Genomic DNA, 19,632 nt, shown 5'->3' on the forward strand with positions numbered 1-19,632 from the left:
TTCTAGGGTCATCCTTCCAAGAGAGCTACTGTTGGATTTTCAATTTCTCTTTGCTCCAAGAAATCGTTTGATAGTTTGCTATCAAGCAAGATTGTTCAATAGTTTGCTGGTTTGCTTTACTGCTATTTGTGCACTTACTGATGGAGAAATCCATGTTCAGACCGATGTGGTAACATTCCCAATCGCCAGGCAAAATCTTGACATCAGAGAGGTGGCTTTTTAGAGCCTGATATTTGTAATCCACTGTCCGGCACATAGTAGGTGCCTGAGTAAGCATCAAATCTATGCATTCAGTCTTTCGACAAATGTTGCTCCAATGCCTGCCCTCCACCTGAAGTTACCAACATTAAATTCAGGTTCTGAGAACATTACTGGTGCTGTCGGCATGCTGTTTTTTGCTTGTCTGGCCTAGTACTGCCAAATGGTTCAATTCAAGCCATAAAACTAAAGAGAGATTAATCTTCCTTTAATATTTGTCATCAACAGGGGCTCAGTACTGTGCTAAAAAGACCTGAGTAGAGATTTTATTGGGCCCTTCGCCTATTCAAACTAGTGTATAACAAGGATTAACTAGCTAATCCAAATCGGCCCTCAGGGAGGCCTGGCAGAGCCATCATCTTTACACCTCTGGGAGCCAGGTGGCTTTGCTCTAGGCCGCCCAGAGTAAGGTTAGAGCTGGTTTACAACAGTGGAGGACTGGAGTCCAGCCCTTCTTTGCCAGGATTGGTCAACTGACCTCTCCCCAGGCATTTGCACATCAGTCTTTATTTTTCCCACGGACGAGGAGCTTCATTTTGCTACCTTCCAGCCCTGCCAATTGGTAACCTCATTCCAACTGTCCTCTCTTCTCAGACATCCTGCCTCAAAGATGCCTTTTGGTGAAAGCGCTGGCCCTTGAAAGCGAGACTTGATGGCTTTCTGTTTCAAAAATCATGCCGAATTGCTGTGCAGACATCAACAGCTAAAGCTTTGGAGTCAGGCAACTGGGGTTCAAATCTTGGCTTTGTTGTTTTGTAGGCGGATGACTTCAGACAAGGTGCTTAACCTTTCGCAAACCTCACTTTCCTCCTCTGTAAAGTGGGGGTGTGTTAATCATAGAACGTACGTACGTATGGTGACGTTGCAAAAATTAAATGACATCGTGTCTGTAAGCACTTAGCACATTGCCTGGTGTATAATAAGTGCTCGATGTATAGTAGCTATCAAATTATTAGGCCACCGTTACAAATTGCTTCCAGACGGAGAACTAAAAGACTTCTAAATCAGCCGCATTTTGGTCTTTTCAACAAAATGCACCTGAAAAATCTATAGACAGAAGAGAAACCAACCTGCCAAAGTGACATGGAGCAGATCTGACCTATATACATATGTGTTTGCTAAAACTTGGGGCAAATATGTATGTAATGAAAAAGGAGTATACCTTATAGTACCTGGATGTAGCAAATTGAAGAGAAAGCAGACACACTTTGGAGAGATGCATTTATTACCTTTGGGAGGCTGAGCTAAGTACAGCTGAGCAACCAGTATTTTGAAATTTATCTGTTTTCCTGATGCTTTATGGGCTCTATCTAAAACCAGTCTAATGACCTTCCTACCAAGGCTGAACAATTTGCTGATGGAGCTGCAGGTTGCTGTGGGCCTTTCGTGTGTGTGTGTTTGAGAGGCTTTAATTTCATTTCTGGAATAAAGGAAGTGCAAAGACATTAACTCTGAGTCCAGCAAAGAAAGAACTCTGTAATTGCAATTTGGCAGCAAATGTGCTTGTGCTGTGTGTACTCTGAAAGCCAGTGATGATTAATCCTGCACATTTATCTGAGCCCTAGAGCAGACACGCAATCATGACATCCACAGAAGGCAAGAGAAGGTTGGGCTTGATCACTACAGCCTTGGGCCTGCTGTGATGGACAGAAGTAGCAGCATCCACCAGATCTCAGCCAAGAAATCTAGACCTGTATGTCCACCTTGGTAGCCATCAGCCAGGTGTGGCTATTGAGCACTTGAAATGTGGCTGATCTGAATTGAGATGTGCCAGAAGTGTAAAAAAGGCACTGGATTTTGAAGACTTAGTACGTAAAAAAGAATGTAAATATCTTTGTATTGTCTATGTTAAAGTAATCATATTTGGGTTATATCAAATTTATTATTAAAATTAATTTCATCTGCTTCTTTGTACTTCTTTAATGTGTCCGCTAGAAGTTTTTATTTATTATTTTTTTAATTTTATTTTTTTAAATTTATTTTTGGCTGCATTGGGTGTTCGTTGCTGTGCGTGGGCTTTCTCTAGTTGCGTCGAGCGGAGGCTACTCTTTGTTGCAGTGCGCAGGCTTCTCATTGCAGGGCACGGGCTCTAGGCGTGCGGGCTTCTGTGGTGATAGCACGCGGACTCAGTAGTTGTGGCTCGCGGGCTCTAGAGCGCAGGCTCAGTAGTTGTGGTGCATGGGCTTAGTTGCTCCACAGCATGTGGGATCTTCCTGGACCAGGGCTCGAACCCGTGTCCCCTGCATTGGCAGGCGGATTCTTAACCACTGCACCACCAGGGAAGTCCCTGCTAGAAAATTTTAAATAACATATGTGGTTTACATTTGTGTCTGGCCTTATATTTCTCTTGGACAATGCTGCTCTACAGATGAGGCAGACACATCTTGGGTTTGCCCCCTGGCTCACAATCATTCCCCTTTTTCAGGTGACTACCTTTGTCTTGATCTCAGGGTTGAGTGGCCTCCAGGAGCCCTGGTGCCGTTTTTTGACCAAGGATGGACACCTGACTCAAGTCTGTCAGTCAGAGAGCTTCCCTGGGAAGGTGGGCTAGGAGCTAGTGGTTGGAGCTGTACCATGTAACATGAGTGGGCGTGGTTTTCTGTCCCATGGGTCAGAAAAGCAGATGGAGCTGATCTTGCAAGAGGAAGATAAGAATGAAGCACATGTATAGGTTAGGGAGGTGGATGAAGCACGAGGTGTCCTGCTTGGTGTTTGAGTCTCCAGTTGCAGTACAAATTTGGCCCAGCTAGATGCTCATTCTTGGGTCCTGTCATCCTGGATCCTTGTCATAAATGTCAACTTTTTTCACTCCATCTAACTCAGTGGGTTTCTGAGTACCAAAAGAGTCTGAATAAGTTGTACTTCAAATCTACTTTTTCTTAAAATTTAATTTAATTTTATTACTTTTTATTGAAGTATAGTTGATTTACCATGTTGTTGCTCTGCAGCAGAGTGATCCAGTTATACATACAGACACATTCTTTTCTTTCATATTCTTTTCCATTATGGTTTATTGCAGGATAGTGAATATAGTTGCCTGTGCTATACAGTAGGACCTTCTTGTCTCTCCATTCTATATATAATAGTTTGTATCTGCTAATACCAACCTCCAACTCCATCCCTCCCCCATCCCCTTCCTTGGCAACCACAGGTCTGTTCTCTGTGTGAGTCCATCTCTATTTCATAGATAAGTTCATTTGTGTCATATTTTAGATTCCATATATAAGTGATATCATATGGTATTTGTCTTTCTCTGTCTGACTTACTTCACTTAGTATGATAATCTCTAGTTCCATCCATGTTGCTGCAAATGGCATTATTTCATTCTTTTTTATGGCTGAGTAATATTCCATTGTATACATGTGCCACATCTTCTTTATCTGTTCATCTGTTGATAGACATTTAGGTTGTTTCCATGTCTTGGCTATTGTGAATAGCTGCTATGAATATAGGGGTGCGTGTATCTTTTCTAATTAGAGTTTTGTCTGGGTATTTGCCCAGGAGTGGGATTGCTGGATCATCTGGCAACTCTATTTTTAGTTTTCTGAGGAACCTCCATACTGCTTTCCATAGTGGCTGCACCAACTTACATTCACACCAACAGTGTAGGAGGGTTTCCTTTTCTCCACACCCTCTCCAGCATTTATTATTTGTAGGCTTTTTTTTTTCTTTCATTTTTTGGCTGCACTGTGCTGCTTACAGGATCTTAGTTCCCCAACTAGGGATCGAACCCTGGCCATGGCAGTGGAAGCGCCAAGTCCTAACCACTGGACTGCCAGGGAATTCCCTTTGTAGACTTTTTAATGATGGCCATTCTGACTGGTGTGAGGTGGTACCTCATTGTAGTTTTGATTTGCATTTGTCTAATAATTAGCAATCATGAGCATCTTTTCATGTGACTGTTGGTCATCTGTATGTCTTCTTTGGAGAAATGTCTGTTTATTTAGATCTTCTGCCCATTTTTCAATTGGGTTGTTTGTTTTTTTGTTATTGAGTTGTCTGAGCTATTTGTATATTTTGGAAATTAAGCCCTTGTTGGTTACATAATTTGCAAATATTTTCTCCCAGCCCGTAGGTTGTCTTTTCATTTTGTTTATGGTTTCCTTTGCTGTGCAAAAGCTTGTAAGTTTGTTTAAGTCCCATTTGTTTATATTTGCTTTTATTTCTATTGCCTTGGGAGACTGACCTAAGAAAACATTGGTACGAAAATCTACTTTTATCACCTCAGGTCTAAACAGAAATAGATTTTCCATGAAGCTCATGCAAGCTTAAGCTTTAGAGCCACTCACTTGCAAAGGCCCCTTCCAAAACCCTATTTTGTATCTGTACTTTTGTATTCTTTTTCTTAAAGAGGGGCCCCCCCAAGTTGTAAGTTTCAGACTGCATAAAATGTGGATTTGCCCTGCGTTTGCATTCCTCTCTGTGGTTGCAAATGCAAACCTTGGGTGATTACAGGAAGACTCTTCCTCTGTAACTCCAGACTCATAACTACCTTACGGCCTTTGACAAGCCTTTCTCTGCCTACAATGTTTTTACCCCAGATCTTTACAGAGTTGGCTCCTTCTTACAGATCAGGTTTTACTTTCAAGGTCACCACCTGCAAGAGGCCTTCCCTGTGTACCCAACCCGAGGAGATCTCGTATCTCTATCACACCATCCTTTTATTTTCATGACAGTTTCTTGTTTATTTGTTTATTTGCTTACCATTCCTCTCCTGCTGCTCCTTCTAAAATGAAGGTACCATAAGGGCAGGAACACTGTCTGTCTTCTTCATTTCTGTATTTGCAAGCATCTAGAACAGTGCCTGGCACATTGTAGGCATTTAATAAGCATTTGTTAGGATTGTATTTATTTATCGAATATTTATAAAGTGCTTCTTGTGTGCCAGGCATCATTCTAAGAACTTTACAAATGAACAAATAAAGTTCCTAACTTTCTATTAGGAAATCATGTTCTGTAAAAGATTTCCAATTCCTAATTCCCTCTTACTAGGACAAGATTGGAACTCATCAACAAATATGTATTAAGTTATACCCATGTTTCAGGTACTGGGCTAAGTACTTGACAAACATTATCTTATTTGACTCCTCATAGAAACCCTATAATGTAGTGTATTCACTTGGAACTACATTTGGTTGCATGTAACTGAATCCTGACAACAGTGGCTTAACCCACTAAATGTTTGTTTTTCTTATGCAACATGAAATCTAGAGTATGTGGTCCAGGATTTGGACAGCATTTTCATGAATTCATCAAGGACCTGGTTTCTTCTGCTTTCCTGCTCTGTCATTCTTAGTATGTGGCTCCTATAGTTGCAAAGATGGCTACTGCTCCTCTAAATGTCATTTTCTTGCTTCAGGCGGGAACAGGGGGAAGACTTAAGGGCAGAGAATATATATCAGATGAGTATCTCCCTTTCGATCAGGTATGCACCAATTTTCTTGTAAGCTCCTTGTGATATATAAGAAACATATGAGTACTGCTTATATCTCATTGGTCAAACTGGGTCACATGGCTACCCCTAACTGCAAGGAAGTCTGGGAGGTAAGCATTTTTAATTGGGCACATTGCTGCCCTGCATAAAATCCAGGTTCCTTTGGTAAAGAGAAAAGGAAGTAGATATTGTGTAGGAAATTAGTTGTGTTGGCATGACTAGGTTCTATTATTGTTTCCAGGACCCACTACAAAGTCACAAGTATTCTAGGTATTCTGTGTGTTCAAGGTAACTGGAAACACCAAGTGGTCTGAAGGTTATGTAGGATTTTGGGTGATTGGATAAGGGGAAAAGCATTTTATTTTACAGATGGAGAAACCAAGGCTATAAGTGGTGAAATGTTTTGCTTAAGACGTAGCATCTAAAAAGATTGAGAGGGGAAAAAAGAGATATAGAACTGAGATTTAAACCCAGGACTGTCTGATTCCAAAGCCTAATTTCTTAAAAATTGGGCTTTCTGAGACTTAAATATAGTTAAATTGTGATTTTCTGGAATTGAACGAGCCATCTTTTCAAGATAGCTTTTCACAGTAATAACATCTACCATTGGGACTTCCCTGGTGGTCCAGTGGGTAAGACTCCACGCTCTCAGTGCAGGGGGCCCGGGTTTGATCCCTGGTTGGGAAACTAAATCCTGTATGCTGCAACTAAGAGTTTGCATGCCGCAACTAAGAGTTTGCATGCCACAACTAAGACCCGGCTCAGCCTAAATAAAATGAATAAATAAACAAAACAAAACAAAATCTACCATTGATTAAGCACTTACTGTATGTGATCTTTTAAATGCATTATCTCATTTTGAAAATGGCTTTATGGTTTTTATAAATATCATTCCTAATCATTGTAAAAAAAAACCACACACACATAAAAAAACCCCAAAACTTAAATCCCCAAAACAAAGAAGCCCAAGCAGTATGGAAAAAAATGAAGGAAAAATATCTTAAGAAATCCCACCCCCAGAGAAAACCAAGGTTAGCATTTTGGTAAACATCTTCCTAGACATCTCACTTTGCAGATTCACATATTAGATATGTGTTTAAATACACGAGTGGGAGCATACCATGTGTCTATAGGAATAGACATAAATTGTCCCAGCTGATCATCCCAACAACCCTATGGGGTAGGTATTATCATCTCCATTTTATAGGCTTAGGACGGTTAGGTGACGTGCCCCAGGGCACCCAGTTAACAAGTGGTAAAGTGAGGCTAGTTTCAGTTTCACCTGAACCGATCACCCCAAATCCTTGGCAGAATTAGAATTACAAAGCGAAGATCTCGTCCCTGGAGAATTTAAAAAATAAAGATAGATAGATAGATAGATAGATAGATAAACAGATCGATCAATTGATCGATCGATCGATCTCAAGGTACCTTGGTGATAGGAAAGCACGGCTGGCTCAGTGGACTCAGCAGCTGTAGTAAATAACCCATTAGGAATAAAATAAAGCATTTTCAGTGCCGGAAGGCTTCTGAGACATTGTTAATCCGAAGTCTGTGTGAAGCAACGCTGCATTGATGTCACCCAGAGCAATACCACCTGACCCCATCACGTGACTGAGTCTTCTAGGACTGTCGATGTTTACTGCTTATGATCTTTGCAAGTGATCTTCACTCTGGTGCATTACAAACGGCTTTTTTCATACAACTCCTCCACCCCAGTTCTGCTGATGCTTTGCTTTGTAGTTGTATTTGCCAGATGTTCTGGACCAAGCTGAATAATCTTTGGAGCTATAGGAGTTTGAGTAAATGAATGAACTAGGGCTCCCTCCTGTCTTTTTGATGAATAGTGTATCAACTGCCAAGGGGCCCAATGAAGTCTTTAAAAGATGTTTTGCCATTGATAGGGTACTGATTAAATTATGACACATCCATTAGAAAACCATATGCTGATAAAATGAATGAGGTGAATCAGGAAAGAATGTCAAGATGTATTATTTAATAAGAAGGAAAAAAAGAACAAGGTACAGAACATAATGCAGAGCATTATCTCTCTCCTGTTTTTGGTAAATTTTTTAAAAAATGTATATATATATACATACACTTTTTCTGGAAGGACTCATAAAAAATTATTAATAAATAATATTTGTTACCATAAGAAGGGCAGGAACAGAAGTTATCGCTGTTACTCTATACTTTATTTTATATTTTCATACTTTTATATTATTTTATACTTTAATGCTTAAAATTTCAAAACTTATACATGTATTACTATTCTAACATTATAATGATTATTTAATATCAACAGGAGTGATCTGGGCAGTGAGAACAGGGGCCATTAAATGTTTTCTCCTCTGTACTTCTCCATGCTTAAAAAACATTCAAACTTATTTTTAAATGAAGTTTTCAGAGCGATTTTCCTTCCTCCTTAAAAGAACAAGGGGCCCTCTCACCTTACAGACTTTGGTGATGGGAAAATTCATGAAACAGTACAAGAGAACACGATCTGAGCAACAGTGTAACTGAATCCAGTTTGGGGGACAGATTTATTTTTTCTTTTCCAATTATTGTAATAAATCCAGCCAAATACTGCCAGTTAAGTTCAGTGGTGGTGGCTGCCTGGAGTGCTATGCGGAAGAACCCAGAGGCTGTTTCCAGGCTTGGCTGTGATTGGTGAGCCGTGGCTGCCCTTGGGGGTTGAGGGTGAGAGTCAGAAGAACAAGTTTCCCATGGGTGGGTGTCGCCGAGGGACAAGTTCTCCTCGTTATTTCCAGCCTCTTCCCAACCCCCAGCAAGCCAGCCCATCACAATGTGCTCCCCACAATGTGCCAACATCCCGGGGCGGGGGAGTCTAGGTTTAATGGAAACGCGAGAGAACAGGAAACCTGATGGTGCAGGAAATTAGCAGTGAACACTGGGAAACAAACGTAAGTCACAGCTCTGTTTGTTCTGGGACGGGGAGAAAAATCATCATTATTTCATCTGAATAGAAGCTAAAGCCAGAGAAAAACTGAGCACCAACTAATCAAAAGGGCCGCCACCCCCTTTTCAGATGGTGGCCTTGCCACCCCTCACCGTTAGTGAGCTCCTGTGGCCAAGAAGAAAGAACTAGGGCACTGTGCGGGCTGAGAAGAGTGATTTCATCTCTACGGTCTCAAGGGCTGTGTGAGGCACCAGGGTAGGCCCCCCGAGGAGGTGACATCTGAACTGATTGCCAAGTAATACAAAGGAGCCAGCCACTGGCACATCGAGACTGCTGCTTCAAGTCAAGGCACTGTGGGATTTTTTAGGCGCTTCCAGATAGACATGTCACCTCTGGCCTGGCATGTCTGCCAAGGTTTCACTAACAAAAGACAAAGAGGTGTTTTCCTGAAAGGGACTTTTTGGGCTTCCCTGCAACTTGTCTTCAGTATGTATGGCAGAGTACATGGCCGTCTGGGCCGTGAAGGTGCTTCTTGCACTGTCTGCTGCCAGCATTGACTAACCCGACTCGGTGCTGCTTAAAATAGCAGCATTGAACCATCTGTTTATTCTGTTTCTCCCAGAGCTGCAATTAGCCAGCACTGAGGGGTCAGGGAGCCCTGGGAGGAGGGCTGGGGGCTTACAATGCTAGGTCTGTTCACCTCCACAGGCACCCTTGGGGTTTGGTCAAGTCGCTTTGATTTAGTATTTAAAGACTTTTTCGTTTGCTTTTGTTTTCGTTTTTGTTTCTCAGTACAAACTGCAAAGGATAAAAAAACAAAATCACTCTCCTCTCAAAATTGGCAGGTGAAGGATTATGACCGAACAGGTTTGTTTGGTTTTCTACTGTGGATGCCCCCTCCCTTCCCCAAAATGCTAAAGACAGTCTTCCAGCTCCCCTGCCTCAGATAGACCATGATTTGTCCCTTAGAATTGGGTGAAACCGGGGTCTCCAGGGGAGCATAAACAACAGGGTGGGAGTAGGTGAGTGGGGCAAAGGCTAGAAATCTGATTCTAGACATGCCTTCCCTCATTCTCTCATTTAACAAATAGAGTACTTTTATGGTGCTCCCACCACAAAGATGCAGGCCTTGTTTTCAAGAACTTAGAGTCTGGTGGGGGAGTTGGGTCTGTAAAAAAACTGAGTCTGACTTTGTTTTGCTTCTTTAATTTATTTCACTGAACCTTTCTGCGGCAATCCTGTTCACGGCAGGATTAACGGGCAAAACCTATTAAATGTTTAAGCTAGTTTAAAATGTGAACCTCTGGTACATAAATAAATGAATGAAGTTACCTGGATCCTGTTCCTGCAAAGAAAAGGACTTAAAAGGGGTAGCGTTAGTGAGTCTGGACACTGTACTTCAGTGTCACCCTCATCTTTATCACCAGAACCTTTTGTACACCCACCTAGCCGTGTCCTTCACCAGACTGCAGTTTTCTTAATTAATTTCTTAATTTACTTTACTTAGTGGTGGTTCAAATTAGCATAGAGTGACAGGATCAAGGCCTCCGCAAATGAAATTACATTTGGCTTTAAAGAAATAAGGCTAGGGAATTCCCTGGCGGTCTAGTGGTTAGGACTCTGCGCTACCACCGCAGGGGGGCCGGGTTCAATCCTTGGTCAGGGAACTAAGATCCCGTAAGCCACGCAGCCAAAAAAAAAAAAAAAAAAAAAGAGAAAGAAAGAAAAAGAAAAGAAACAAAGCTAGGAGCAAATAAACTTTTTTTTTTTTTTTTTTTTATTTATTTATTTAGGTTGTGCCGGGTCTTAGCTGTGGCATGCGGGATCTTCGTTGCTTGCAGCATGCGGACTCTTAGTTGTGGCATGCATGTGGGATCTAGTTCCCCGACCAGGGATCGAACCTGGGCCCCCTGCAGTGGGAGCACAGAGTCTTACCCACTGGACCACCAGGGAATTCCCGAAATAAACTTTTTGATATCCTGAAAAGATGACTCACAGGATTGGTATTACAAGGAATTATATGACTTTATGCAAAAGATAACGCCCCCCCCTTTTTTTTTTCACACACACACACACACACACACACACACACACACTGTATTTTATTTTTACAAGAGGTAAATAGACTGACACCAAGCATTGTAAATGGATGACCACAACAAAAGCAACAATGATTGCAATTACCAAACATGAAACACACTCATACCATGTCATAATATTGACATTCAGTCCAGTAATCCTCCACTGTAACAGCTCCTTTACTTTGCAGTGAAAATTGATTTGTATATTCTTTGCCGATAACGCCCCTTTTAAAGGAAGTGCAGAGTTCACCCAAAAATACGTACACGAATGTTCATGGCAACATTATTCATAAGAGCCAAAAAGTGGAGATGACAAAAATGTCCATCAACTGATGAATGGATAAACCAAGTGTGGTATATTCAACAATAACAATAAAAGAAGTATGGATACACATGCTATAATATGGATGAACTTTAAAAACATTATGCTAAGTGAAAGAAGCCGGTCACAAAATGTCACATGCTGTATGATTCTATTTATATGAAATGTCCAGACTAGGCAAATCCATAGAGACAGAAAGTTGATCAGTGGTTGCCAGAGGCTGTCGGCGGAGGGGGACAAGTGAGGAGTGACAGCTTAATGAGTGCAGGGTTTCCTTTTGGGGTCATGAAATTGTTTTGGAACTAGATAGAGGTGATGGTTGCACAACATAATGAGGGTACTAGATGTACATTTTAAGAGTTAATTTCATGTTATATAAATCATATCTCAATTTAAAAAAAAGAAATTAAGTACAGATACATGCTAAAATATGGATGAACTTTGAAAACATCATGCTAAGTGAAAGATGCCAGACACAAAGGGCCACATATTATATGATTCCATTGGTAATGAAATATCCAGAATAGGCAAATCCATAGAGACAGAAAATATATAATGGTTGCACAGGCCTGGAGATCTGGGGGGAATGGGAATGTTCTAAAATTGTTCCACACTGCAAATATCCTTAAAACCATTGAATTGTACATATTAAATGGAAGAAGTGTATGGTATGAGAGTTGTATGTCAATAAAGCTGTTACATAATAAAAGAGATGTATACATTTAAGCTTTTGAAAAATTGAATCATTTCAGGGGTGGTTAGGGTAGCTTACTACCTGCAGCCTGAAGAATCCTATCTCCTTAGTTTATCTAATTTGTATGCTGAGTTTGTGAATTGAGTTTTCTAAAATTCAGGACTCACAGTAAACTTATGAACAGATGACTGAAAAAAGAATCAGGGGGGGCTTCCCTGGTGGCGCAGTGGTTGAGAGTCTGCCTGCCAATGCGGGGGACGCGGGTTCGAGCCCTGGTCTGGGAAGATCCCACGTGCCGCGGAGCAACTGGGCCCGTGAGCCACAATTACTGAGCCTGTGCGTCTGGAGCCTGTGCTCTGCAACAGGAGAGGCCGCGATGGTGAGAGGCCCGCGCACCATGATGAAGAGTGGCCCCCACTTGCCACAACTAGAGAAAGCCCTCGCAAAAAAAAAAAAAGAATCAGGGGTTCAGAAATAAGCACATGTATATAAGGAGATTTTGTATATGATAAAGGAGACTTTTTAAATGATTGTTCAACAAATGGTATGAGATCTAGCTAGCCATTAAAAAAAAAAATGGATTCCTATCATATTCCTTGTCCCCAAATAAATTGAACTGGATCAAATATGTCCATGTAAAAAAGAAAACCATAAAAGTATTGGAAGAAAATATAGGTGAATGTTTTCATGATCTTGGGGATGAGAAAGATCTTCCTAAATTAAAGCAAGAAGTTAAAAAAAAAGGAGACATAGATTTGACTACCTTTTTTAAAAAATGCAAAAAACTTCAGTACCGCAAATAGCCTTCCTCTCTCCTCTTTTCTAGTTACTCACTCTACTCAAATTTGATCGGTCCTTCAGGGTAGAGCTAAAATTGCCCTCCCCTGTGGCATCTTTCCCAGCCACTGTAGCACATATGATCATTTCTTCCTTTCCTGAACTTCTGTTGAACTTGGTCAAAAATACAGGGATGGAAAGAGGAGGTGGACGGATTGTATTTTACCTGCCAACTCCAGACAACTGGCAGTGGTGATTCAGAGCACTGTGTTGAGAAGGATTCTGAGCTGCCTTGACCTCGGTGGGAGTGTTGTGATCAATTATTGGTATCTATCTGGGGCCTGGGATAGGTGGCATGAGTCACATGCGTTTCCTCTGCCTTTGGGCATCCCATTCTAGGTACCTAAAGCCCAGGGACCACATCTTACACTTCTTGTTCTTAATGATATATCTTTGTGTTGCTACTGTTGTTATTGCTTTTTATATTCCCTCAGAATCTCTCGTGGAGCTATGTACAAGGGTGCCCAATAAATACTGTAATAATGCTATAAAAAATACTATGAAAAGAGTACGCTGGCCTTCTGAAACTAGTGCTTTCCAGGAGCCGAATGGTTCCCAAACCCAGAAAATATCCCCAAAGTGACCTCTGGTTTATGGTGTGGAGGCAGGAGGGTGGCAGGGGCTGGGTGCACTAGAAAGAGGCACATCTTTACTTTTTTATTCAAACAAAACCTGTTTACCTTCAAACTATACTCACTGCATTTGGGCTTTGTATGTGGGCAGAAAATGGAAGGGTTTGTTGAAACAGAGAAAGCTGCCCATGGAGTAAGAATTAACAATCTATTTACTGAATGAATGAATACATGAATAAAATAAAAGAACTGAAAACAGCTCTGACATGACAAGGTGTTCCACGGAGCTCAAGCATCGCATGCCCCTGGCAAGAAGCTAGCAAACAGGTCTTTGTATTAAGACCAACTCCAGGTTAACACAGCAGAAGAGACTCAATTGGAAGGTCCGCCCACGGCTGAACAATGCTCTCTCCCAGTCTCCTCAATTCTGCTGTCTGGCTGAATTCATTTCTGCTTATTCTAGCACCCTGCACCCCGTTTTAGCCGGCATCAGTCCAGCTTCAGGACTGCTTTTTGCAGTGGTCCTAATCTCATCTCAGCACATAAGGAGTTACCCACTGAAAGCCCAGGCCACGAAAACTCCCTGGGTCTCTGTGGCTGGAAAATCTGTGTCACCAGAGGTATCGCTAGAGAAGTCATCCCTTCCGCTCACTGCAATTTTGGAGATGCAGGGACCACAGGCAGAAGCACGTGATAGTTCCTGGTATTTGCAGTTTACAAAGTACTTTTACATACATTATCCATTTTAGTTGATCTTCAGGAGGTAAGACTAAGTCAGAGACCCACACCTTTTTCCTTGAAATCTATTTGCTTTAGAAGAGCAATTTTTGCCAAAATTCATATGAAAGGTGTTTTTTTCCTACTGGCAAGAGACACTTTTCTACCTTCCCCAATAAAGGAAGTCTAGACTCCAGGTGGGAGGAAAGCTTATCTTTAGGCACCTGCTGGGTTAGTAAGGAAGGGCTACGCCCTGGGCAGTGATGTCTGTGTTTTGGAAGGGAGAAGGGAGTGACATTTTTAGGCTGCGAGCCTCTTCTGACAGCGCTGAGGACAGATCTATTTTTGGAAGCGTTCTCTGCCACCCACAAAGAACTCAAAAGGTAACCAAGCACCTGGCACAAGGTTTCCTGTGGGGAAAGTTGTTAAGGGCTGGAGAGCTTCTGCGTATTCTGAGTCATGAAGTTTGACTTCATCATCAATCTGATGCAGAGAGAGCACAAAACGCCCCCCACGCACCCCGCCCCGGCCTTGTTTTGAATCACATTTGGTTGCATGATGACAGCACACTTGGGGATGGCACAAATTCTCAAATCATAAAAGATTGGGCCTCAGACTCACAAAGAGGAGGCCAGGGTGATGTGTGTTAACCTAAAATGGTAGATGGTATAGTTCCGAGGTGGAAGGAACCTTGTGCTGGGGATCAGCTCTGCCACTTCCTGGCTGTGTGATCATGGGCACGTGACTTAACCTCTCTGAGCTCACTTTCCTCATATGTAAAGTGAAGGATCAAATCAAATGATTTCTAAGGTCCTTTTAGCCCCAGTCTTCGATGACACACACACACACACACACACACACACACACACACACACAGGCAAGATAATTAACTTTCATGCAACTTGTTCCCTCATCCATAGAACAGAGGTAGAAATAGACTCTACCCCATGTATTTACTGTGAGTGGTAAAAAGATAATAAATGTAAACTGCTTGGCACAGTCCCCAGCGTAAAGTAAGTGCCCAATACATGTGAGTTGTTAAAGCAATGTTCATGTGGCCAGTGACATCAGAGGCAGCTTTGTTAGGGCGGTGGACAATAAAAAGCGTGACAAACATCAGTGGGAATTAAGCTGGTATTCTGGATGACCTACAGATGAGTATACTGACCATGTTTGCCACTGGAATGACACTGGCTGAACAGGTAAAGGAAAGACAAGGCAAGAGGATGTTGGGTGTTTCAAGAGCTAACAGCTTCCATTCCCGCCACCAAGAGGGTAGCCAATTATACCACTTAAAATTGAAATGTGAGATTTTGTGACCTGTTTTGTCACAATCAACTCTGGAAAGGCTGCGTTCCCAGGTTGCCATCCCACGTTGTACCACTACCCTAGTAGAGCACTGCTGACTCAAGGAGAGGAATTTGGCATACAAGGGGGCTTCTCTTTGTTCCATCTACGGGCTTTAGTTACTGAAGATGTGGTGAGGATGGCGAGACCCACACAGGAATAATGTTGGAGAGGAGTTCCTGAATAATTTGGCTGGGATGTCAACACTGCTTAAAAACTAAGGTGTAATTTCCAGGTCCGTATGTAAGTAATTTCCAGGTCCGTATGTAATCTCATTTAGAACTCGAGATTCTCTCCTGTACTTTGCCTGAGGCCTGCTCTAAGTCACCTGGGAAGAGTTCCCTGAAGACCTGTAGGAACCAGCACACATGCCCACAAGCTGCTGCTCAGTTTAAGCCAACCTCAGCTTCTTCCAGTGGGGGCCCCCTGCGGGTCGCTTCTCTTTTGTGTCATAATTAGTGCACATCGTTTCTCCCCTGACACACCACAGGCATAAATATGAGCTTTAGTATTTCCCTTGTGTAATCGTGTTACTTATTACACTCCCTAAACACAGTAAGAAAACTACTAGCCTGGGAAATGTGACAAACCCTTTTCTTACCCTTCCAGTCAACCTGAGGGTTGGAGATTTAAGCATTTCCCTAATCACCTTGTTCTATTTTTCAAAGAACTATTTAATACAATTGGTCGGTATGTTGTGTCCAAAGATGAGGATCAGTCACTTGATTTCCTTGTGGACGCTTTGCTGTTCCTCATTCCTTTGTCACCCACAATGCCCCTAAATAAACTGGGAGCCATTTGTCAGGGGAGGGATCAATCAAAGATTTTGTGGGTTCACCTCCTATGGTTGCACAGATTGTATATTGCCCAAATTCAGGGTGGTGGGTGTCATTTGCATAGACTACAATGGGATGGCCATTCCTGCAGTGGGGCAGTGCACAATTTGCACAATCATATATGGCAGTAAATACGTGGACAAGCTGTAGCATCATTCCTGGCAGGGAGGATTCCCAAAATTTAAGGCATATATTCTGTTCAGGACAGAGGGGTCAGTTTAGCATCTTTATAATTAAATGTTAGTGAAGACTCTTGGAAGAAATTTCTCCATTGTTTTCGGTATCGTCTCGTTTTAATTATTTATTTTATTATTATTATTTTTTAGTAAATTTATTTATTTAATTATCTTTTTATTTTTGGCTGCGCTGGGTCTTTGTTGCTGCTCACAGACTTTCTCTAGTTGCGGCGAGCAGGGCTACTCTTCGTTGTGGTGCACAGGCTTCTCATTGCGGTGGCTTCTCTTGCGGAGCATGGGCTCTAGGCCTGTGGGCTTCAGTAGTTGTGGCACGCAGGCTCATTAGTTGTGGCTCCCGGGCTCCAGAGCGCAGGCTCAGTAGTTGTGGCACACAGGCTTAGTTGCTCTGCGGCATGTAGGATCTTTCCAGACCAGGGCTCGAACCCACGTCCCCTGCATTAGCAGGCGGATTCTTAACCACTGTGCCACCAGGGAAGTCCTTCTCGTTTTATTTAGCTCAGGTTCACTATCAATTGTATAACCAATGAAGTCTTCACTATGATTGGCTGCCAAATTTATGGTGTGCCTGTAATATGTATAACTTCATTTTTGTGTTAACCTCATGCCTGATGTTATTTCAATCGTACAGGGGCCTACTATGTGTCAGGCTCTGTTCACATAGAGACAACAGTGAACAAGAAGACAAAGTCTATTTCATGTTCCTACTCTTGTTTTGCTTTTTCTTTCTCATCTACTCTAATCTATGATTTCTTGCTATACTGTAACCACTTATATGCTTTTTGGATCAAGAAAGTGTAAAAAATAAGTAAATGCTATAAATATATATGTACCTAACAATAAAGCACTAAAATATATGAAGCAAAACTGACACAACTGAAAAGAGAAATAGACAATTCAGCAATAATAGTTGGAGATTTCAACAATCCACTTTGAATAATAGCTAGAACAACTAGGCAGAAGATTAACAAGGAAATAGAGGACCTGAGTTAACTATAAGCCAGCTAGACCTAATAGACACCTGTAGAACACTCTACCCAACAGCAGCAGAATATACATTCTTTTCAAGTAAACATGGAACATTCTCCAGGATAGACCATATGCTATAGCAAAAAGCAAACCTCAATAAATTTAAAAGGATTGAAATAAGGCAAAGTATGTTCTTCAACTACAATGGAATGAAATTAGCAGTCGATAATAGAAAGAAATTTGGGAAATGCACAAATATAAGGAAATTAAACCACACACTGCTACATAATCAATGAGTCCAAGAAATCACAAGGGAAATTAGAAAATCCTTAGAGATGAATGAAAATAAAGCCATAACATACCAAAACTTATTATCTGTTAACTAAAATAAGTAAATAACCACTCTTAGCATTACTTAATTTCATTTCAGAGAATAAATGAGAAACTATTCTTTTATAGTTTCAGGTTCTAGGCAGAAAGCCTCAGTACTTGCCCATATTGGTGCTAAATTAATATTTGTTGAATGAATGAATCAGTTGCGTTCCAGTGGCAAGAAGGTCAGCTAAGGAATCAGGAGTCTCATGTTGGATTCCTACTTGACTAACCCTTTTCCTCTTACTTTTTTGCACAAGCCATTTACGTTTTAAGAGTTTTTATAAATTCCCATCCTCTTCACTCTTTCCCTTTCTTCTCCATTAGGCCTTCTGCATCAGTCTGTGGTTCAAACTACGTACTCAAGCTCTTAGCACATAAACTTTTTTTGTTCTACTATGAAGCTAGGGATTGGCAAACTACTGCCTGGGGGCCGAATCCAGCCCACCACCTGTTTTCGTATGACCTGCATTAAGAATAGTTTTTACATTTTTCAATAGTTAAAAAAAATCAAAAGAAGAATAATATTTCATGACGTGAAAATGATAGGAAATTCAAATTTCATTGTCCATAAATAAAGCTTTATTGGAACACAGCCACGCCAATCTGTCTACTATTTTCTATGGCTGTGTTCATGATACAATGGCAAAGTGCAGTAACTGTTACAGAAAGCTTGTCACAAAGCTTTTGTGGTCCACAAAGCCCAAAATATTTACTATCTGTCCCTTTATGTAAAAGTTTGTGGACTCCTGTTCTAAGCTTGTACAACCATATTCATGACTTGCTATGCCTTTCCCTCTTTCCATCATGACAAACCCTTATTCTCATTCAAAACCCTTTCTCCTCAGTCCTTACCTGATTATCACACCCGGTCACATAATTCTCTTCACCACCTCTTGGCATTACTTAATATAGGCCAACACAAATATAATTAACTTGCAATTTTTCTATTTAAAAATATGTCTTGAATATGTGTTTCCTATCTTCTCTACTTCATTGTGAAGACTCCAAGGTTCTTCTATGTCCTATATTTCCCTCCACACACAGGGCAGTGCCCAAGTTTTGTTGTCAGACAGGTTCGCATTTTGGTTCCACCACTCACTAGCTGAGCAAGTGATGTACATTTCCTGAATCTCTTCATCTGCAGAAGGGTTTTGTTATGAAGAATAAGGAGATGATTATGAAAGGGTCCAAGACCCAGGAGGTGCTCCACAAACAGTAGTAATTAACAGTGGATAATTACTTTATTTGCAATAGCAAGACATTACCTTTGCTCTTAATGAAACTCATAGTGATGGAGTGAGAATTCAAAGAAGTAGTAAGTCAGTAGAAATGGAGCTTCATGGTTCAGCTGGAGCCCTGTAAAGATTAGCTGGAGACATTCAAGGCCTGAAATGAGATATTAGACCAATGAGACTTGGTTTAAAATTTAACAAACCTTTCTTGGTTACTTACTGAGCTCAGTACTGCCTTGGACAGGCCTCAGGTGATGTGAAAGACAGAAGACCACATCTATCCTGGAGAAGATTTTTGTCTAAATTGGGGTAGGAGAGGGGAAACAGACATGAGCTATGTTCTTACTTGTCTGTAATTTTTCTCTTCTCTCTCAGGATGGATGATTCAGAGCCAGCAATTCACATAAAAAGAATTGCACATGGAAAGTATTACTGCTATTCTGTGGGGAAATAAGCTTCTAAGTACAGCAATCTGAAATTAATAACTTTCTCTGTGGAAACTCTCTTGACAACATCTCAAGATGAAGCCAAAGAGTGCAATTTTTACAGCCTTGGATTATCTTCTCTGTCTGCTTGGCTTGCAGCAGGCACGGATCCGTGAGTCAGAAATTCAGAGTTTGCCCCTTCACTGTGCAATTTGCTCGCCAACTGGAGACCTTATACAGCAGTGACTTAATGTCTCAATTCCCCAGTTCACGCAGCCATTGAATCAACACACATCACCTCAATTTACTTACAAAAGGCTTTTTTTTGGGGGGGGCACTCCGTGCAGCTTATGGGATTTTAGTTCTCCAACCAGGCATCGAACCTGTGTCCTCGGCAGTGAGAACATGGAGTCCTAACC

Source organism: Eubalaena glacialis, chromosome 4 (genome assembly GCF_028564815.1).
Source record: "Eubalaena glacialis isolate mEubGla1 chromosome 4, mEubGla1.1.hap2.+ XY, whole genome shotgun sequence".
In the NCBI taxonomy this organism is placed as follows: Eukaryota; Metazoa; Chordata; class Mammalia; order Artiodactyla; family Balaenidae; genus Eubalaena; species Eubalaena glacialis.